The 21,250-nt window shown below is 36.8% G+C and overlaps 1 pseudogene; it reads left to right on the top strand.

Annotated features, from left to right (window-relative positions):
- Positions 1–8,319: 8,319 nt before the first annotated feature.
- Positions 8,320–21,250, top strand: part of LOC142644081 (uncharacterized) — a 75,237-nt pseudogene continuing 62,306 nt past the window's right edge.

Genomic DNA, 21,250 nt, shown 5'->3' with positions numbered 1-21,250 from the left:
GGTTTGATTGCACAATTGAGGTAAGAGCCTAAGAATCTCTTTCTTGTTAAATCTAAGCTTATTTGGAATTAGAGTTTTTTTTTTTTTTTGTGTGGATATTTAAATTGGTAGTGAAGCTATTTAATTATTTAAGAGTTTTAATGATGCAACGAAGAAAAGTTTATATTTATATTTTGATCAGTTGGATGCTACTGTCTATAGATTTTTCATTACTCAGTATTTATATATATATATATATATATATATATATATATATATATATATATATATATATATATATATATACACACTCTCCGTTGTGATAAGCATGACTGGGATTTTAGGCATGATGGGGTCAGCTTGCTACACAGTTGGATTGTTAAGAGACTGTGCCCAAATTGATGGAATTGAAAGGAAAGGAAAAAAAAAAGAAAAAAAAGAAGAAGAAGAAAGGTGCACTTAGTGCAGTACACGTCCTAGTCTAGTATGACATAGTAGTGCTAGCCTTATCTTTAAGGCATTGATGGTGGCATCATATATATACATATATATATATATATATATATATATATATATTATGATTAGGTGGAATTTCGGTGTAGGAAAAGCAGATAATTATGAGATATTTTTAATAGTTTTTCTTCTGGTTAGGTATCGTTATAAGTTTTTTGAATTATATGATTATTGAGTAAATGGTGCTTGTAAATTGTTAGATGAGATCTAAGGATTTTAGAGAAGTGTTAGGGAGAAGTTCTTGTGGTGAGCTAGCTGAGGTAACCTTATCCAAATTGGATTTTATTTTGCTTATATTGATGTATTTTTAACTACTAAAAATTTCTTTATAATTGTTACAATTTTATTTTATATTGTATCACTAATTTCAAGTAAAGAATTATCATAAATATATATGATTACTGAATATATGATGCGTTTTGTTTAATTGTTTTTAGTTATACTGATTCAAAGTAAAGAATAAAGAATTTCCACAAATATATATGAGCATTGAATATAAGATTTATTTTATTTAATTGTTTTTTTAGCTATATTGATTTAAAGTAAAGAATATAGAAATATCACAAATGTATTGAAATATTGAATATATGATTATATGTATATGCATTTGAATAAGATACATTTTTGTTAGAAATTATGATTTCAATATGTGATTATGGACAGTCTGACTATGATTTGATCTGATACCCAAACCAATAGAGGTTATTCATTGGTACTCTGATATCCAACCAATGAGTGTGTTATTCATTGGTACTTTGATACCCAGCTAATGAGGGTTATTCATTGGTATTCTGATACCTAAACTAATGCGGGTTATTCATTGGTACTCTGATACCCAGTCACGAGGATATAGCATGACCATAGTCATAAGATTGTTAAGTATATGAGTTACATTGAATATTTAACTATTTTGAGTTATTAAAACTACTTATGTATTTTTGGAATTTATTGTAAGTTATAGCTTTTGATATATGGAAAACTAACTACCTTCTAAACCATCTATGATATTATTGTAAGATTAAAGTATGTGATCTATTTGCAATGTATATTTTAAGATTATGAAACTTCTTTAGTTATTTTTGAAAACCTATAGCATATTATAACTTTTGAAGATTCATATTACATCTTATTATTTTTACAGATCTATTGTTGGATAAAACTTATTAGGATTTTGGTTACTTATGGAGTTGTCAACTCACCCCCCTCTTTCTCCTTTCAAATTTTGATTAGGAAGAGTAGCATATGTTTGGGCTTCCGCTGGGATGTGCGCATGAGTGAAGTTTAGGAAATCAATGGAATAAGATTAGTACTTTTATATTTAAGATTACCATTTGTGTGGACCTTTAGATTTAAAGGGTTTAGTTATTTTTATTTTTGATGTTAGAAGATTATTATTTGGAGATCTTTTGAGAATTGCATTATTGAGGATATTTTCAAATTTATTGATGAAATTTTCTTTGAGGATAACTCTTTAATTGTTTAGAGGGCCTTACACACTTGTAGGGTGTAAATTTTATAAGTGTGTGGCTGTTGTTACGTGCCTAGCTCTTACTTGGGTTTGGGGCGTGACACCTGTAATCCCACTTCTTTGGCAAATTGCAACCCATATTCAAATGCTTTGGCTTCCACCTCTAGAGGACCTAAATGGGCATGAAATTTCTTGCTCAATGCAGCCACAACTAGACCATTAGCATCACGAATTATCACTCCCACCCTAGATTCTCTTCGTGCTTTGAAAACAGCCTCATCCACATTCACTTTATACAACTGATTTGAGAGAGGCAGCCAACATTGTTGGACCAAGGATTCAGTCTGCGTTGGTGTAGCAGCAGTAGCAGCTTCTTGATATTCCAGCAGCCACAATGAAGCATCACGAAACAGCTCCAACTCACCAAGCCTTTTTCCTCCATTATGAGTTTCATTTCGGTTACCCCACATCCACCAAAGCAATCGTACCCACCAAAGGTGGAAATATGTATTGTGTTGTTTAAGAAACACAACCAAACACCCCCCTGATCTTCAAATAAATCTTTTTCTCTCCATGATATGTCTCCATAACAGTGGGGGCACTTAAAGCGACCCTGCGTTTCCATTTGACTAATAGATTGTTTTACGAATGGTGTATTAATTTTTTTTTTTTTTTACCGTTTTCTTTTTATTTTGTGGTCTCTATTGCTCCATACTTGTGATAATCAACCTCCCCTCTGGAAAATGGGGAAAAAAAATCTGAAAGAATGATATGAAATGATGGTTACTATCCTATATTAAAGTTTTAGAGAATGAGAATTTCTTTCCAGACCTTATTTATTCACATGTGCCTGGGGAGTGGTGTGATCAGCTGAGATGGTGGTTGGATGGGAACGGAAAATTTGATGTTCGTTCTTAACTTCTTATTACAATGCTATCCATGGTCCTAATGGAATTTCCTTCCATTGGAAAAGTAACTAAAAGTCTAAAAGAAAATGGGGGTGTTTAAGTTTGACCATGAAAACAACGAAAAAAAAAAATACACACATTGATGTAATATTGTGCCAAAAAAAAGTACCCATTGTGAGTGGTGGGAGGGGTCCCGGATTTATAATTAAAACATATAATGTATTTATATAGTTGACCAATGCATTTTTTTTTCTCTTTAATTACTCTTTTGTCATACATAACTTATTAAATTAAAGTATATTTAATGTATTTCATCCCTAATTTAATTATATTTTATTTTTATCAAATTGATTTGTATATTTATCTAGACATGTCAAGATATACTTTTTTTCCCGCAAAGATGTAAAAAATTATTTGATGTAAATTTTTTTATTTACTTAAAAAAAATACCTTATGTTAAATCAAAATTACAAATACTCAATGTGTAAGCAATAGATAAATATTATATTATATGTGTGTATGTTATTCTTTGGATTTAATTATATATATTTAGCCTGGTCTCCCTGAGAATATTTTCTGCACTGCCACTGGTGAAGTAATATTGTATCCATTTGGCACTAATGTTTTAGTAGTCGAGTAATTTTGTGTACTACAAAACCGACCAGTTAAATTTTGTGTTTATCCAAATAATTGATAAAGTTGTAGAGGAAAAGTTGATAAGAACCATTAAGCTTGTTTCAATCTAAAAAATTACCGCAATTTAGTGCAACCAAATGACAATTAATAGGATATTCATTTGGCGCAATTACAACTTCGAAGCAGTGGCAGTTTCATGAATTTTTTTTTTCTTCAGAGGGGGGTCATTAAAAAATTTAAATTATAAGAGAAAAACTTGAATATATCAAGTCATAAAAAAAATACAAATATATGAAATTTTACAACTTCTACGAGTTTTCATATTTTTAAATCGTTACATGATATATAGTTTATTATCAGTTTTTATTATTTATTTTCAATGTGGCTAGGTGTGACTTTTTTTCTTTTTTTTTTTAGTTTTATAACATTTATTTATTTTTATGCAATTGTCATTATTTTTTTTAAAAATATTTTAAACTAAAATGCCGAAATGCAACCATTGACACTATGTTATTTTTTTACCCACACATCAATATTCATCCATACATATATATTACACTAAGGGTCCGTTTGGTTGGAGGGGTGGAATAGTAGGAAAATAGAAAATGGTGGGAGGATGGAAAAGTAGGAAGATAGAAAATATTTTATTTTCTATCCTTTTTGTTTGGTGGGGAGTGAAAAAGTGGAAGGATGAAAAAAATTGAGTTTATAAATTTACTCATATACCCTTGTTAAAGAATAATACTCAATTAAAACAAAAAAGTCACAAATAACCACAAAAAAGAGCAATCACCCAAATTTATTAAAAAAATAAAAATCATGTCCCAAAATAAAAACATCTTTTTAAAAAAAAAAAAAAATCACACCCAAGCCTAGAAAATCAAAAGAAAAAAAAAAGAATAGAAAAAAAAAAAGGGAAGAGGCAAGTTACTGCTCAGTAGCAGAAGAAGAAGAAGAAGAAAAAAAAAAAGTGAACGTCCGGGCCTAGAAAATCAAAGGAAAAAAAAAAAAGGCAACCCTAAGGGAGAAGAAGAAATAAATAAATAAAGGCATGTATACATGGACATTTTTGTCAATCAAGAAAAAATCCATCTTCATTCAGTTTTCTCTCTATTTTGGGGAAAAAACATTTTGATAGACCTGAAGAGAAAACACTTGGGCCCCACTATTTATTTTCCTTCCTTCTTATCCAACCAAACACATTCCAAAAAAAATTGTCCTTCTTATTTGCTCTCCAAAGTTTTCCATCCGGCCACCCTATTTCACCTCCAAACAAACTCATCCTAAGTGTCTATTTAACTAATTAAATATTTGAACAATTGCTAATTTTACTATTTTTTGTTCTTCAATTATGTACTAACATAAATAATACACTAAATGTTTAATTGTTGTTTAGTTTTAGGATGTATTGATCTATGATTAGGGTGTATAAAATTTCAGCCAATGTTTACAAAAATGTTTTTAAGCGTAAAATAAACTATTAAAGAATTTTTTTTATATATAAATTGTTATTTTTTTGAAGCAAGGGTTCATTTGAACCCCTAAACAACAAGTACCGCTGCCCCTGCTTTTAAGCTCAACTATATAGTATATAATTAAATAATGTAATATTACTTAAGTAGTGTGCAATAAAATCTAAGCGTCAGAAATTTGAAATTCTGGCTCCATTCCTTTAGGTGACCTCCTGTAAAAGTCACCTCTAACAACTGACTCTTTGGCTTTTTCAAGCCTAACTTTGATGGGAAAAGAGAAGTTTCCATAATCATCCCAGAAATATTGGACAACCAAAGTACCGTGCTAGTATTTCGGTTTTTTTTTTTAATTTTATATTTTTGATGGTACGAAAAGAAATAGTCATATGTATATTTGGGGGTAAAATGGATTGCATTAACAACTAAATATGGTAGAGATGCCAAATTACAGATAGTCACAAAACAGAGTAGAGATGTCAAAAGATAAAGTAGGCAAAATAGAAGTTGGAGAGGAGAGTAAAAATGCAAGATAAGGTTTGTGGAAGAACTCCTTTCCTGTCTAAGGCATCAGCACAACTATATTAGCTTTCTTGAAACAATATGCTAGCTTGATCCTAACTTAGAAGAATCTGGGCCACCAACACTTTTGAGCCATCAATAAGTGTAGCAAGGTCACCAGTAATATCACAAAGAAAAATAATATATATTTTGCTTCCTCGAAACTTCTATTCCACGAGTATAGTTAGGTCCACAAGTAAGTCTAATTAAGATTAAAGTAGTCAAAAGCCAAAAGGAATGTGGACTGATTAACTTGTCAATGACCGTGTTAAGAAGTAGAAACTTTTACACCAAGGTATATAGTGGGAACTCATAAAATTTTCCAAGTCTTAGTTTCTTATTTCTAAGGCGGCAAAGCAATGACAAAGACCATACAAGGAATAAAGATTAAAGACCAAGACTGGTGCAGCAACCACTAAAACCACGTCTCCACAATTTCCTACCAAACTTTTGAAGCTTTAATTAGCTGTTCCAACTGTCCGCAAATACTAATGCTTAACTGACTTAATTTCTTCCTAACAACTCCACTATAACTAGATTATTAAACCAATAATTAAGTGATTGGATTCATCTTCTTTTCTTCTTCTTTTTTTGCTTTAAAAAGTATTTAGATTCATCTTTTTATAGTAGCTTATATTGTTGGATAAATAATAATTTATTATGGTATTAAAACAAGTAATAATGAGTTTGGAGTTATTTATACTCAACCTCTAATTTATAGTTAAAAATTTCACATTTTGAGTCTATTTATTGGGAGAAATATTGTCCCATACCAGACATTGAATTTTTGAGAGGTAATGCGCTAGGACAAATATTAATTTATCATGATTCCAAAAGAAGTCATAAATAATGAAAAAAAAAAAGTTTTATTAATATATATATATATATATATATATATATATATATATATAGACACACACCTCAAAATATTAACAGCATTATCATTGGTGTGAATTTTAAGAAAAGGGATATGTCTATCCCCTAATTTTGCAAGGGGCAGTGCACCCTTATTGCCATAATAAATAACTGGTATATTTCTTCCTCATAATTTCCCATGCAAGCAACCCTTTCAACCAATAGAAAAATTGCACCCACACTCACGTACACACTTGTTAATATATTGAAAAGCTTTGTAATTCAATTAGCACATTTTGGTATTTCTAACAAACACATTGAGGATTTAAATCCCCCCTCTTCTCACTCCCAACAATTGATGTATTAAAAAAGTATATAAAAAAATTGTTAATATCATGAATGGACCTAGGGTTTTAAGCTAGCGAGAACTGGAATATAAAAAATAAAAAGCAAAACTCCAAATACGCATCTATATAGTTTTAAAAATTTATAAATACTCAAAATTGTTGTTTTTAAATACATTATGATACAATCATTTACCAATAAAGACAAATACAAAATAATTTTTTTTAATACTAAGCTTGTTAGGATTTTTTTTTTTTTTTTAAGTTAGAGCATTCACAGTTGTGGTTCTAAAAATTTTAGCTTTTAGCACGTCAAAAAGCTACTTTATGTAATTTACCACCTCACTTTACAATACATCTAATATTAAATGTTTTATTTTTATCACTTCATTTAAAATAATATAAACAACTCATTAAAATAATAAATGAAGCGAGAGAATTTAAGTTTTTTAATTGAAAGAAGACATATAATCTAAATAATATATTATATTTTATTTTTAACAACTTGCTACAGTCAATTAGTATTTATACTAATTTATTGTAATTGCAAAAAATTTAGCTTTAACTTTTCCAATAACAAATGATTTTTTGGTTCTTTGGTAGTAAAATAGTTTTTTTTTTTTTTTTTGGCTAAAATATAATCACCATTGTAAATGTTTTTATTATTTTTGTTAAGTTTTTGGGTTGGATAATTACAATTTGGGTGATGCAAGTTAGGCTTATTGAGAAGAATGGTCCAACTACAAAAATGAAATATATTATAACTAAAAAAAAAAATTGGACACAGGGGAGGTGGGCGAGCCCCCTTGGGCCCTCACCTGAGTCCATCTCCATTTAATGTACACTTCATATACACAATGTCCATAATGTCACTCAAAATGTTCATATATTTTATTCATATCTACACTTAAAAAGTGAAATGAGTTTTGCTCATCATCATGTTATTCAAAAGGGTGAATTTATCATTTATTAGAATTTGATTTTGGGGGGGGGGGGGGGAGATGCTGTTAATTATTTCTTTAAAAAAACGTTTATTGAGATAACATTTAAAAATATATATAATATTGAAATAACAATTATGAAATAATTAAGTACAATCAATTATAAAATTATTTAATTTAAACCTAATAATAAAGACTAACGAGTATAAATATAATTGTATAAAGGTATTTTAAGAAAATTGTTTGGAGTGTGAATTACAAATTCATGGTTCCATTCATATTCATTGAATATTTATTCCATTACAAATTATTGTATTTCTTACCATACTTATTTCAACTCCTATGTAATCATCGTTACATAGTATTAAACTAGTTTTTAATTTGTTTCAAATAGAAAAGCAAAAAGATAGAGGCATTTTTTAAAAGAAAAAATTGGAAAAGAAATGAATATTCGAAACACCTCCTAAATGAATAGATGATGTCATTTTAGTGACATCACTATAAGAAGCTTCCAAGCACCATAAATATGTTGAGGACAAATAGGTAAACAAGTCAATATATATATATATGCAACCAGTTTCTAATGATTCTCCATGTAGAGAAGATATATAGCTGTCTTAATACTAAATCTCTCTCACTCTTAATCTGATCATGGCCTCTCTTATTCACTCAACTCTCCAACCTAACACAAACCCAGAAATCAATACTGCAATCCTAGAAATGGATACCATTAATCGATTGCCAAGCAAAAACAAGGTGGTTAGGACTCAACTAGAGGATGGTGTTTTCTTGACATGGCAGGATCTGTGTGTGTCTGTTTCAAATAAAAAAAGTGGCACCAAATCGATCCTTCAGGGTTTATCTGGTTATGCTCGGCCCGGGGAGCTTCTGGCTATAATGGGTCCTTCTGGTTGCGGCAAGTCTACACTTCTTGATGCATTAGCAGGTAATAACAAACTATTTTTTGAAAGCAATAAGCTATTGTACTTGTCAAAACTCTTAAAACAATATAATAAACTCTCTCTCTTTTTTGTGCATGTGTGATTTGCATGTACTAATTCCTTGCTCTGAATGAGAACATTTAAAATATTAATCATCACCCAAAACATAGTACTTCAAATTTTAATTTATGTCACTTTTGTAGGATTTTCTTTTTGGATAATTATTACTTTAAAAAAAATATGTTCAAAGGGGTGTAGAGTAAAGAGCCTACAAACAACAAAAGGTAGTATATAATTTCTATGGAATTACTTTTGAACATTCATATCTTTTCTTTATAGTGCTCCATTGACGTTTGACAGCCAACCTTTACTTCTCAACTTCGAGATAGTTGATCTTTGACAATCGTTTGTTTCTTTCTAAGCTCAATAAAAGGTTTCTTCTCCTACAGTTGGGCTCCATTTGATTATGATCAAAACGGTTTCATGTATATACATCCGTTATAGTGACTATAGAAATATAGAATAGTGCCTGTGAAACTATAACTAAGCTGTGTTTTCCGTATTGCAGGGAGGTTGGGTTCAAACATAGGGCAAAGAGGAGAGATTCTAGTTAATGGTCGTAAACAGGCCCTTGCTTATGGAACATCGGTATGAAAAAAACATTATATAAAATAAAAATAGCATTACTACTTATGTATATCTATATATATTTAAAAGCTGAAGCGTAACATTTATTATTACTACGCTTCTGTTGAGTCACATCGGGCAGTCACATTATCTACCTATTTATCATTTCTCTCCACTACTTTCAATCATAATTTTCCTTTTACCCTTTCATCTCTCCACTACACTCAACATTTATGTCACTCTTCATCTATCCCTTCTTCTTCCTTTTATTTTGGCTTTTCTTATCCCCGTACTATTACTATAAATATGTCATTCTCTCTTCCATTCTATATATATTTTCTCATATGAAAAATGTTGTTACCCTCTCTCTCTCTCTCTCTCTCTCTCTCTCTCTCTCTCTCATGTTTTATTTTTGTGTGAATTTTGTATTTATTGTATCTCTACTTTAGATTGATGAAATTATGTGTTCTTTAGAGAATTTTACTCTGGGTTGATGAAGTTTGGTTTTGTGTTTTTAAGTTAATATCCATTTTTTTCTATGATTGTTAAATGTTATTTTATTGCTTTTAAAGATAGTTTACAAGAATGTTATGTTATTCTATTATATAGCATGGCTTGATTATTTGGTGTTTGACTTATGACTATATTTTTTATTTTGACGCTTCTTCTTCTCATTTTATTTTATCTCTCTCTAAAAGAGGCATCTACTCTCGCTCTCTCTCTCTCTCTCTCTCTCTCTCTCTCTCTCTCTATATATATATATATATTATTTATTAATTTTTGCAACTTTGCTTGAGGTTGATGAATTATTGTTTTTTTTATATATATATAATACTATTTTGGGTTAATATGATTTGGTAGTGTGTTTGATTTTTTAAGTTTTCCATCACAAGTCTTCTCTTCTCCTCTTATAACTTTTGTTCGATTTTTTTTTTGGACATAATACTTAGTTATTTTGGAAGTGAGATTTTGAATTTATATCAAAATTCAATCTTAGCTATGTATTTAAATGTGTCTATCAACTATTAAAACCGTCCAAGATGAATATGTATAGACACTATTTTAATTTTAATTTTTCATTGATTTATTATTTAGTTATAACATTAAAATTAAAGTGAATGAATATGTAAAGATAAAACTACCTAAGATGAATTTGTAAAGCCAATATAGTTATATATTTAATATTTTCAAAGAATTAAAAGTTAAAAAATAAATAATAAAAAGAATAATGATATGGCCAATGATATGGAGGATGTGAAGGCTCAATAGGAGCATAGTAACAAAAATGTGATATGAAGATCTAGTCAAAGGAAATTAAATCTTAATAAATGAAATATGTAGTAAAAAAAATTGTTAGATCCCATTCTCTTTATGTTGTTATACAAATTATTTTCTTTTATTTCGATAGATAAAGTGTTCAATTTTAGACATAAGTCTACTTTTTTTTCCTACATATTATTTTAAATATTAAAATTATAATATGGTATAATCTCTTTGGAATGTCTAAGAAATATGCAGTTCCAATCTCATGTATCTACATTAGTAAACAAAACCCAATCAATAGTTCAAAGCTTCTCCTACTGTAAGAAAAATTATAAATATAATAATCTTTTTTTAAGAGAATAAAAATTTTGAATAATATATTTGAAACTCAAATAGTTTAGTTGTTCAAGAAAGAAAAATTAGGAAAATATAACGCACAATAACATAGTTTATCAAAATATGGACTGCCTAAAAAATGAATATTATCAATAGAAAAATCCAAATAATAAAATGATGATATTTTTTTGAGATAGATAAATGAAAATTATTTTTAGAAATCCTTTAATTTTTTGGGAGAACAAATTATTTTCTACAAAATTTAGAGAACAAATTAATTATATATTATAACATGACTAAAATATAATTATTTATTCTCATGCATCGCGTGGGTCTGCAACTAGTTCTTTTATAAATACAATATGATTTTAAATGTATTATATTTGTTCCATTAAAGTTGTTCTTTCCTACTACACGACATCAAAAATTTATTTTAGGTACAGTCGGGATTGACTTTAACAATCGAATTAGAGTTATTGAAGGATTTTTAGGTATATTACAATTTATACTATATTAACTTTAATTACAAACTAATATGTCACTAATTAAAAAAAATGATTTAGGTGGTTTTTATTAAATTCTTAAAATAAAACCTGTGAGGACCCGAGGACCTGAGAACCCGAAGACCCGAAGAAAGGAAGGCCAACATTTAGAATGAAAGATGAGGTCTCTCCAGGTGTGCCCGAAGATGAGGTGGCGTGGACGATAACTAAATAAGGGGCATGTTACAAATATCTGGTTGTAATAGGCTGATTTGGAAGGTTGCAAGGTTGCATTAAATGCTGGGCAACAACCATTCTGGCCGCATTAATTAGCAAGCATCTCCTCTATCCGTCGCATTAATGTGGACATGACCTGAACAGTACAGGGATGCAAAGTGGAATCTTGTTCCATTGCCGACGGACAAGTGTCACGAGAAAAGGACCGCAGATTGCAAGGTGTAAGGCTACGATGAAAGCAAAGAATAGTATAAATAGGAATCAAGAGATTACGAGTGGGGGGCTTTTTGTTGTTGAACCCTCTCTACCAAATGTATTGTATGAGGACTCTTAAGTGAATAGAGCAACAATAACGTTTCGAAGATTGATTTTATGAGCTTTTGGTCCTTACAATTGGCGCCGTCTGTGGGAACAACAACAGCGTAGCATATTCCATTTAGAAGTATATGGCGGAGGTGTATTTGGAAGGGGAAGAATCAGTAAGCTCACGAGGGAGGGACGTAGCTGCTAGTCTCCAACGTGATAAAGGGAAAGGACATACTTCGGGGGTGGTGAAGGCATATGATGGCGATCATAGGGCTGAGCAACGATCGTTAACTGAGGGGCATATGTCTCGCGACGACGTGTTGCGACAGATGCAATCTGAGATAGCGTACTTACGCAAGCGTTTGGATAGTAAGAAGCGGAGACGCAAGGATAATGCTAGCTCTTCCAGTGATAATTCGGAAGCGAACCCAGGAGGAATTCATCCCCCAATGTTTGAGCCTACTCGAAGTATGACCCGTGCTAGTGTGTCTTCGGGTGTTAGGGCAAAGCAGCTGAAAGTGACGAAGATGCCCGATACTGATGGAATATATCGCGAGGACGGGAGTGATGCAATGGGTAAAGCCCTGAGACAAATTGCCAAATCCCCTTTTGTGACAAGGATAAACAGAGCAAAGCTACCTCGTAGGTTTTCCCAACCCCCTTTTACTGTGTATAACGGGAGGACTGACCCTGTAGAGCACGTTAGTCATTTTTGTCAGAAGATGGCCGTTTATTCGAATAATGAGGCATTGATGTGTAGAGTCTTTCCCTCCAGCCTAGGGCCCGTGGCTATGAGGTGGTTTGATGCTTTGGCAGAGGGTTCCCTGAGGTCCTTTGAGGAATTGACTAGGGCATTTGGAGCAAGGTTCATAACTTGTACTAGGATTCCAAAACCTTTGGATGCTCTACTGTCTATGTCTATGAGGGACGGTGAAACACTCAAAACTTATTCTGACCGGTACTGGGAAACGTATAATGAAATCGATGGGGATGTGGAGAGTGTAGCTGTGAGAACTTTCAAGGTGGGTCTTCCCACGGAACATGGGTTAAGGAAGTCTTTGACAATGAAGGCCGCGGTAGACATGCGTCAGCTTATGGACCGGATAGATAAATATAAGCGGGTGGAAGAGGATCAGATGCAAAGCAAATGCAAAATGAAAGGGTATCTAGAGAGGAAAGATCTTCGGGTGAAAGGGTTTCAAGGTATTCGGCCTAAGCGAGACTTTACAAGCCATCCGAGGACCGCCGAGGCTCCTCTAGTTAACTCACTATTTAAGGAGCCTGTGCATCACATACTGGAGAAAATTCGGCATGAGCCCTATTTTAGGCCACCAAACAAAATGAGTGGAGATGCATCTACGAGGAACCAAAACCTCCACTGCCATTACCACCAGGACAAGGGACACACCACGGAGAAATGCCGGACGTTGCGTGACCATTTAAATCAATTGATTAGGGCCGGGAAGATCAATCACTTGTTGGCAAAGCCGAATGAGAATCAGGAACAACTAGATACTCGGAAATATTGGGGTCAGGCCCCTCAACCATCTTTAGGCACTATTAACGTTATCTTGACCCAGCCAAGAGGAGACTTTGGGAAATTTCCTCGGGTTATGACCGTTCAAAACAAATGTGGGACTGAAGACGTGGAAGAGAATCATCAAACAAACAAAAGACTCAGATCCTCGGTGGCGCTTACTTTGGGTTTTTCTGATAAGGATAAAGAGGGAACATTTCAACCCCATGATGATGCCTTGGTGGTCATGGTTCGTATTGGGGGATATGATGTGAAACGTGTATTGGTGGATGATGGAAGTGGTGCCGAGATTATGTATCCGGACCTGTTCAATGGGTTAAAGTTGAAAGAGGAAGACTTGGAAAAATACGACCATCCCTTGGTTGGTTTTGACGGAAACCAGGTGATCCCACGAGGAATGATTAGGCTGCCCGTGCAGGTGGAGGGTTCTGAGGTACAGGTAAACTTCATAGTTGTTATGGCATATTCTCCATACACGGCCATTTTGGCTAGACCCTGGTTGCATGCAATGGAGGCAGTTTCATCAACTTTACATGTGATGGTGAAGTACCCTACAGGGGGAAGCGTGGGAGTGTTACATGGCAGTCAAACGGTGGCTAGGCAATGTCTAATGTCTGCCACTATTCGCACAGGACGGGGTTCGTTGGAGGCGGAAGTTCCTGAGACATCATAGCAATTAAAGGAGGCTGCTCGGGAAGTCGGCCCAGTTGAAGATGAAGGGTCTGCCGAGGAGCTAACCAAGGTAATTATTGGGGAAGATAAAGAGAAGTATTTTCAGGTCGGATCCAAGTTGCCGATACAGGAAAGAGAAGAGTTAATTCAATTCTTGCGAGATAACATTGATGTTTTTGCATGGACGACTTATGATGTGCCAGGAATTAATCCAGAAGTTATCTGCCACCATTTGAATGTTAACCCTCATGCGACGCCTAGACAGCAGCCTCCTCGGCGAGCATCTCTCGAGCACGCCGAGGCAGTTAAAGAGGAGGTTGGTAAGCTAAAGCAAGCTGGTGCGATCAAGGAGATCTTCTATCCTGAATGGCTGGCTAATACTGTCGTAGTGAAAAAGAAGAATGGAAAATGGAGAGTCTGTATTGACTTTACGGATCTGAATAGGGCATGTCCCAAGGATCCCTTCCCTATTCCTAGAATTGACCAATTGGTGGATGCAACTGTAGGGCACCCCCGAATGAGCTTCTTGGACGCGTTCCAAGGGTATCATCAAATCCCGTTGTCACTGAATGATCAGGAGAAGACAGCTTTTCGTGCCCCGAATGGTAATTACCATTACCGAGTAATGCCCTTTGGTCTGAAGAATGCAGGGTCCACTTATCAACGAATGGTGACCAGAATGTTCGATGCGCAGTTAGGACGTAACATGGAAGCTTATATCGATGATATGGTAATCAAAAGTAAGAAGACAGAAGACCATTTGACAGATTTGCAGGAGACCTTCTCGGTGTTAAGAAAGTATAAATTACGTTTGAATGCATCAAAGTGTTCTTTCGGAGTGGGCTCGGGAAAATTTTTGGGGTACATGATTACTCATCGGGGAATTGAAGTTAATCCTGACCAAATTAAGGCTGTCTTAGAGTTGCATCCTCCTCGGAGCCCTAAAGAGGTGCAGAGGTTAGCTGGCATGATTGCAGCCTTGAACAGGTTCATTTCGCGGTCGGCAGATAGGTGCCGCCCATTTTATCGCCTTTTGCACAGGTGGAAAGATTTCCAGTGGTCTAACGAGTGCAATTTGGCCTTTGAGGATTTAAAGCAATACCTATCTAGACCGCCGATACTTTCAACGCCCGAGAAGGAAGAAGTGCTATATGCTTATCTAGCCGTCACAAATCATTCCGTAAGTCTTGTCTTAATACGGAATGATGACGGGGTCCAGAAACCAATATATTATGTCAGCAAGTCCTTGCAAGAAGTTGAACAGCGATACTTACCGTTGGAAAAAGCGCTTCTAGCCGTGGTGCATGCAACAAGGAAATTGCCTCATTACTTCCAAGCTCACACCGTGGTGATACTCACTCAGTTGCCTCTACAAGCTATCACACGGAAATCGGATTATACGGGTCGTGTAGCAAAGTGGGGAACCAAGCTGGGAGCTTATGATATCAAGTATATGCCCCGGACGGCTATCAAAGGGCAAATCCTTGCCGACTTCGTAGCCGAGTTCACGGACGGTCAAGCTTATCCCGAAGATGTCGTGATGTCAATAATGTCCATTGGAACGGAAAACATCACTCCATGGGAAGTCTACACGGATGGGGCATCAAATCGAAAGGGAGCCGGGGTTGGAGTTGTGTTAATATCCCCCGAGAAACTAGTCATTGAAAAGTCATTAAGGTTGGGATTCCCAGCAACTAATAATGAGGCCGAGTACGAGGCTCTCTTAGTGGGCTCCCAGATGGTTAAACATTTGGGAGGAAAAGTAGTGAGGGTGTTCTGTGATTCCCGATTGGTGGTCGGGCAAGTTAATGGAGAGTTTGAGGCAAAAGATGAGCGGATGAAAAGTTATCTGAAACGAGTCCAAGGGGTGTTGGGTTTGTTTGACAGTTTCAAGGTACAGCAAGTCCCAAGGGGACATAACTCTCATGCTGATTCATTAGCAATGTTAGCCACTTCGTTGGGATCGAAGTTACCGCGTATGGTTATGGTGGAGGATTTGCTGTCTTCTAGCTTAACCAGCATCCCGGCAGTACGGGTTCACAGCATTCATGTAGGCCCAAGCTGGATGGACCCAATTATAGCTTTCTTACAGCACGGGATACTACCTGAGGATAGAAAGATGGCCGAGTCGATACGAAGAAGCGCACCCCGTTCTTGGCTATCGGAGGAGAAAAAACTCTATAGGCGTTCCTATGCAGGTCCATACCTCCTTTGCGTACATCCTGAAGCCGTGGAACCTTTGCTGGAAGAATTGCATGAGGGTGTGTGTGGGAGCCACACTGGAGGAAGATCATTAGCTCATAGAGCCATGACCCAAGGGTATTGGTGGCCAAGCATGCAGAGAACCTCTCAAGAGTATGCCAAGAAGTGTGATCAATGTCAAAGGTTTGCACCCAATGTACATCAACCAGGAGGTAACTTAAATCCGTTGTCCAGCCCATGGCCCTTTGCTAAGTGGGGTTTAGATATCGTCGGGCCGTTTCCTCGGGCAACGGGTAATAGGAGATGGCTCATCGTCGGCACGGATTACTTCACGAAATGGGTGGAGGCCGAGGCATTAGCCAACATTAGGGATGTGGATGCAAAAAGATTCATCTGGAAAAATATCATAACTCGCTTCGGGGTCCCACACACCTTGATATCTGATAATGGTCTTCAATTTGATAGTAAAGTTTTCCGGCGGTACTGCGCAGAAATGGGAATAAGAAATGGATATTCCACACCGTACTATCCCCAAGGAAATGGACAGGCCGAAGCAACAAATAAAGTCATCTTGGCAGGTTTGAAGAAACGATTGGATGACGCTAAAGGAGGCTGGGTAGAAGAATTACCTCATGTACTATGGGCTTATCGCACTACACCCCGAAGATCGACAGGCGAGACTCCCTTTTCAATGACGTATGGGATGGAAGCTATAATACCATTAGAGTCAGGTTTTCCCACCCTGAAGACCGACCATTATGACGAAGCAAGCAATCATGATCTGATGAATGATTGTTTGAATACAATTGAGGAAAGTAGAGAAATAGCCAATGTGAAGATGGGCAACTATCAACAGAAGCTCAAGCAGACGTATGACAAGGGAGTTAGGACCAGGCCCTTGGTACCAGGAGATTTGGTACTAAGAAAGGTAGTGGGGGTAGCAAAGAATCCTGCCTGGGGAAAGTTGGGTCCTAACTGGGAGGGCCCATATAGAATTACCTCAGTAGCAGGTGTAGGGGCTTATCGTTTAGAGGATCTGGATGGGAGGGTGATTCCTCGTCCTTGGAATGTAAATAACTTACGACGATATTATTATTAAGAAAAGAATTTCCTTTTATATGAAGCTTCTGTTCATTTCAATTCCGTACCTGCAAAAAACATAAGTGTTAAACTGACCTTAGTTCTTGTTCGGCTCCTCGGGCCACAAGTCTAAGAGAAATTAATCACTTACAAAAAGCATAAGTGTTAAACTGACCTTAGTTCTTGTTCGGCTCCTCGGGCCACAAGTCTAAGAGAAATTAATCACTTGCAAAAAGCATAAGTGTTAAACTGACCTTAGGTCTTGTTCGGCTCCTCGGGCCATAAGTCTAAGAGAAATTAATCACTTGCAAAAAGCATAAGTGTTAAACTGACCTTAGTTCTTGTTCGGCTCCTCGGGTCACAAGTCTAAGAGAAATTAATCACTTGCAAAAAGCATAAGTGTTAAATTGACCTTAGTTCTTGTTCGGCTCCTCGGGCCACAATTCTAAGAGAAATTAATCACTTGCAAAAAGCATAAGTGTTAAACTGACCTTAGCTCTTGTTCGGCTCCTCGGGCCACAAGTCTAAGAGAAATTAATCACTTGCAAAAAGTATAAGTGTTAAAGTTGACCTTAGCGCCTGTTCGGCTCCACGGACTACAAGTCTAAGAGGAATTAAAACGCTTACGAGAGCATAAGTGCTAAACTGATTTTTTGTTCTTTTTCGGGCTAAAGGATCCCAAACATCTAAAGCGTTAGCACAAATGAATCATAAAGCCTCGTCGCTCATTATCATGCCTGCTCTTTCAAATGTCAAAAAAGATTAAGTAGTGGGATTATGGTATCCAGGTTAAGTTTTTTGTGTTTCTTCAAATCACAAGTATGATGAACAATTTAAAGTAGTATTATGATTTTTAAGGTAAGCTTATGAATTCGTGTAAAGTGATAATCGGATGGTAGCATATTGTAGTAAGACTCGTATGTGAAACAAAAAGAGAAGAGCCAAATGTTAATTCCTTAATAAGTATTCATTACAAAATTGGGGCAATCATACAGCCCCTTACATCCGTATAAAAAAAAAAACAGCAAAACAGCAACAACAACAAAAGAAGGAGACAACTATGATAGATTGACTATGCGACAGGTTGCTTGTCCTTCCTCTTCTCTGTTTCTTTGTCTTTCTTTTTCTTTTTTGGCTCTTCGGCCACATCACCCATGATTGTTTCTTCCACGGGATGTACTGTGGGAGAAGGGCCCTTTGAGGCTGCAGCATCAGAAGGATCAGGAACAGGAATAGGCTCAGCTGGTTCACTTGGTGGCATAGGGGGAGCAGGAGCAATCCGAAGTGCTGTGGGGTAGTAAACATTGTCTGGGGCTCGAAGTTCAGCATCGGCAGTTACCCCAGCAGCGTCCAAGGCTTGACCCCATACCTCCAAGCAGAACGCCCTAGCAACCCCTTTGAGTTGGGCAGTCAGGCTATCCGAAGCCTTTTTTATTCCTGCATCGTACGCAGCTTGTTCTGCTACTGCCTGCTCCTGCTCCTTGGCGGCCAATTTCTCTTGCGTTTGCTTAAGCTCAACAACAGTTAGAGCGAGCCTACTTTGGGCTTGTTTTTGAGCCTCAAGAGCAAGGTTTGCTTGAGATTCGTAGCTTTTCAGGGCTGACTCAGCATTCTTGTGAGCCTTTTCTACCTCGGACAGGTGAGTGAGGGTCTCCTTCAAATTCAACTCAGCTTCTTTTTGTGCCCTCAATGCCGCCTCGGCATTCTGATCAGCTTTGCGGGCAAGATCCAGTGAATGATCTACCCATTCCTCAGCCATAAATGAAGCTTGGACCGCCTATGATGTATTCAAGTACAAACAAAAGAGTTAGCCATAATAAAGAGTTAAACTTATGTATAAACTGTGCAAAGGCTTAAAAATACCTTGGCCAAGTCCTGCTTCAAAGACAAGAAAACCTCCCTTTTACGGAAGGATCGTAACTCTGCCATATCCTCGGGAAGGCACAGAGCCTTCTCTAGACACTCGGCCACCAGGCTCGCGCGTCCCTTCTACGGGTCCCTCGGGTTCGCGTCATCCATGACAGGCTGCCCGAACCGAGAGTGAAATTGGGTCGCCGTGCTAACGCCTTCTTTGTAGGCTCACTACTGGGGTCCTTAGACGAACCAGTAGGAACAACTTTCTTGGAAAGGGCCTTTGTAGCCCTGGTATCTTTAACAGAGGGGTCAAGGTTTTCCCCCTCTTCGATGTCTATGACATGTTTGCTACTCTGACCCCTTTTGCGTTTTTTATCTGTTGCCTCCGAGGGGGTGCCCGAGTAACAGCTCGGAGTAACGGGACGAGGAGGAACCGACACGGCCGGCGAGGAGCCGCCCGCATGTGCCCGTAGTAGGGCCAACAGTCGGGCTCTTTTTCTTGGAAACCCATTTGACCGGTGGACGGTTGGGAACCGGAAGGAGCGTCCGGGCGGTAGAACACCTCAAAGTCTTCCTCTGTCACCTCGAGAGAAGGGAGCTCGGGCGTGGCAGCTCTTTCTTCGACGTCAGGATTAGCAGCTTGTTCCAAAGAAGGATGGATCAGTTGGGCGGCGAGTGAAGCAGGGAGTTGTGCGTCCTGAATTCCTGCAGGGGGAGGTACGGCTAATAAAAATCCCGGGGCGGCAACGTCAATTTGAGCTAGCCTTAAATCTCTTGCTCTTATCACGTTCTTGGGGCTTTGGAAGCGTTTAGTAGAGGGGTTGTATCCGAGGATGAGGTGGGCTGCTCGGAGCTGTCCGTCCCTATGAACGAATATCTCCGATCGAAGAATCCTGTTCAAGTCAGCACGGTTCACGGCGGACGGATTCGGGCGTATGGTAATCGTCCGCAATAAAAATGAAGTCATTTAAACAAATACGTAGTGTGGTGTAAAGCACGTAAAAGAATATGGTTAGTCCTAAGTGCTAGGTTAGTCCTCGGGAACCCTACCTGGTACCCCTTCTCGGGTAGGGCAATGCAATCCGTCATGCCAATTGCCCGAGATGACGAGATAATCTTCATCCATCCCTTTGCTTGAATCGGGTAAACAGGAAATCAGCCTAACAGAAGGGATTCTACACTTCATATAGTATTTAGTCCTATCCCCTTTTTGGCAGTTATATACCCAATTTACATCCTGCCAAGTCAAGTTGGTTCCCAATTTTCGATTAAGGGCATCCGCGCATCCTAAAATCCTAAGGACATTTGGGGAGCATTGCGAAGGGGTAAGTCTATAGTTTATTAGAAAATCCCTAGTTACTCTACCCATAGGAATTTCCATACCCCCCTTAATAAATGCAATCATCGGAATCAAAACGGATTCAGGTGGCCGAGACACCAGTGGAATATCTTCTATCTCACAATACGTAACATCTACGTCATTGGGGATCCGATATCGGTCCTTAAAAGCGGCCTTCGCCTCATCCGTATTCACTAACTTAGCGTATCTACCCATTAACCCCCGCTGCAAGAGGAGAAAAGTAAGCAAGGAGAGACAAAAGGAAAGGAAAATGAACACACCTCTGAAGATCGCTTAAGGATGGTCCTCGGGAGCTCACTTTTCTTTCAATCCTTCGAAATGACAAAATGAGCTTTATCCAGCGTAAAAAGTTGCTTTTATAGGGGTGGGGGAAGTGGAGGTAATGGGGTAAAAGAAATAATAAGAGCGGTAACTTTCCCACTCATAATTAAGAGCAGAATCTGAACCGTACATTTCTCATCCAACCGTAGAACGTGCGCGGGAGAAGAAGCGTCAGACACCATAAATGCCTCAACGTGGGATACGAGGCGCCAGATGCGGATCATGGGGCAGTGAAGAGACGTATGTACGTGTGAAAGCATAAAATGGGTAAGAAGCGTGTATAAGAAGTTAAAACTTAGTTATGAATACATGATTCATAACTCAAGTATTAAAGGGGCTGTTGTGAGGACCCGAGGAC

The sequence above is a fragment of the Castanea sativa genome, chromosome 7 (assembly GCF_040712315.1).
Source record: "Castanea sativa cultivar Marrone di Chiusa Pesio chromosome 7, ASM4071231v1".
NCBI lineage: Eukaryota > Viridiplantae > Streptophyta > Magnoliopsida > Fagales > Fagaceae > Castanea > Castanea sativa.
This window is presented reverse-complemented; position numbering and strand designations above follow the sequence as displayed.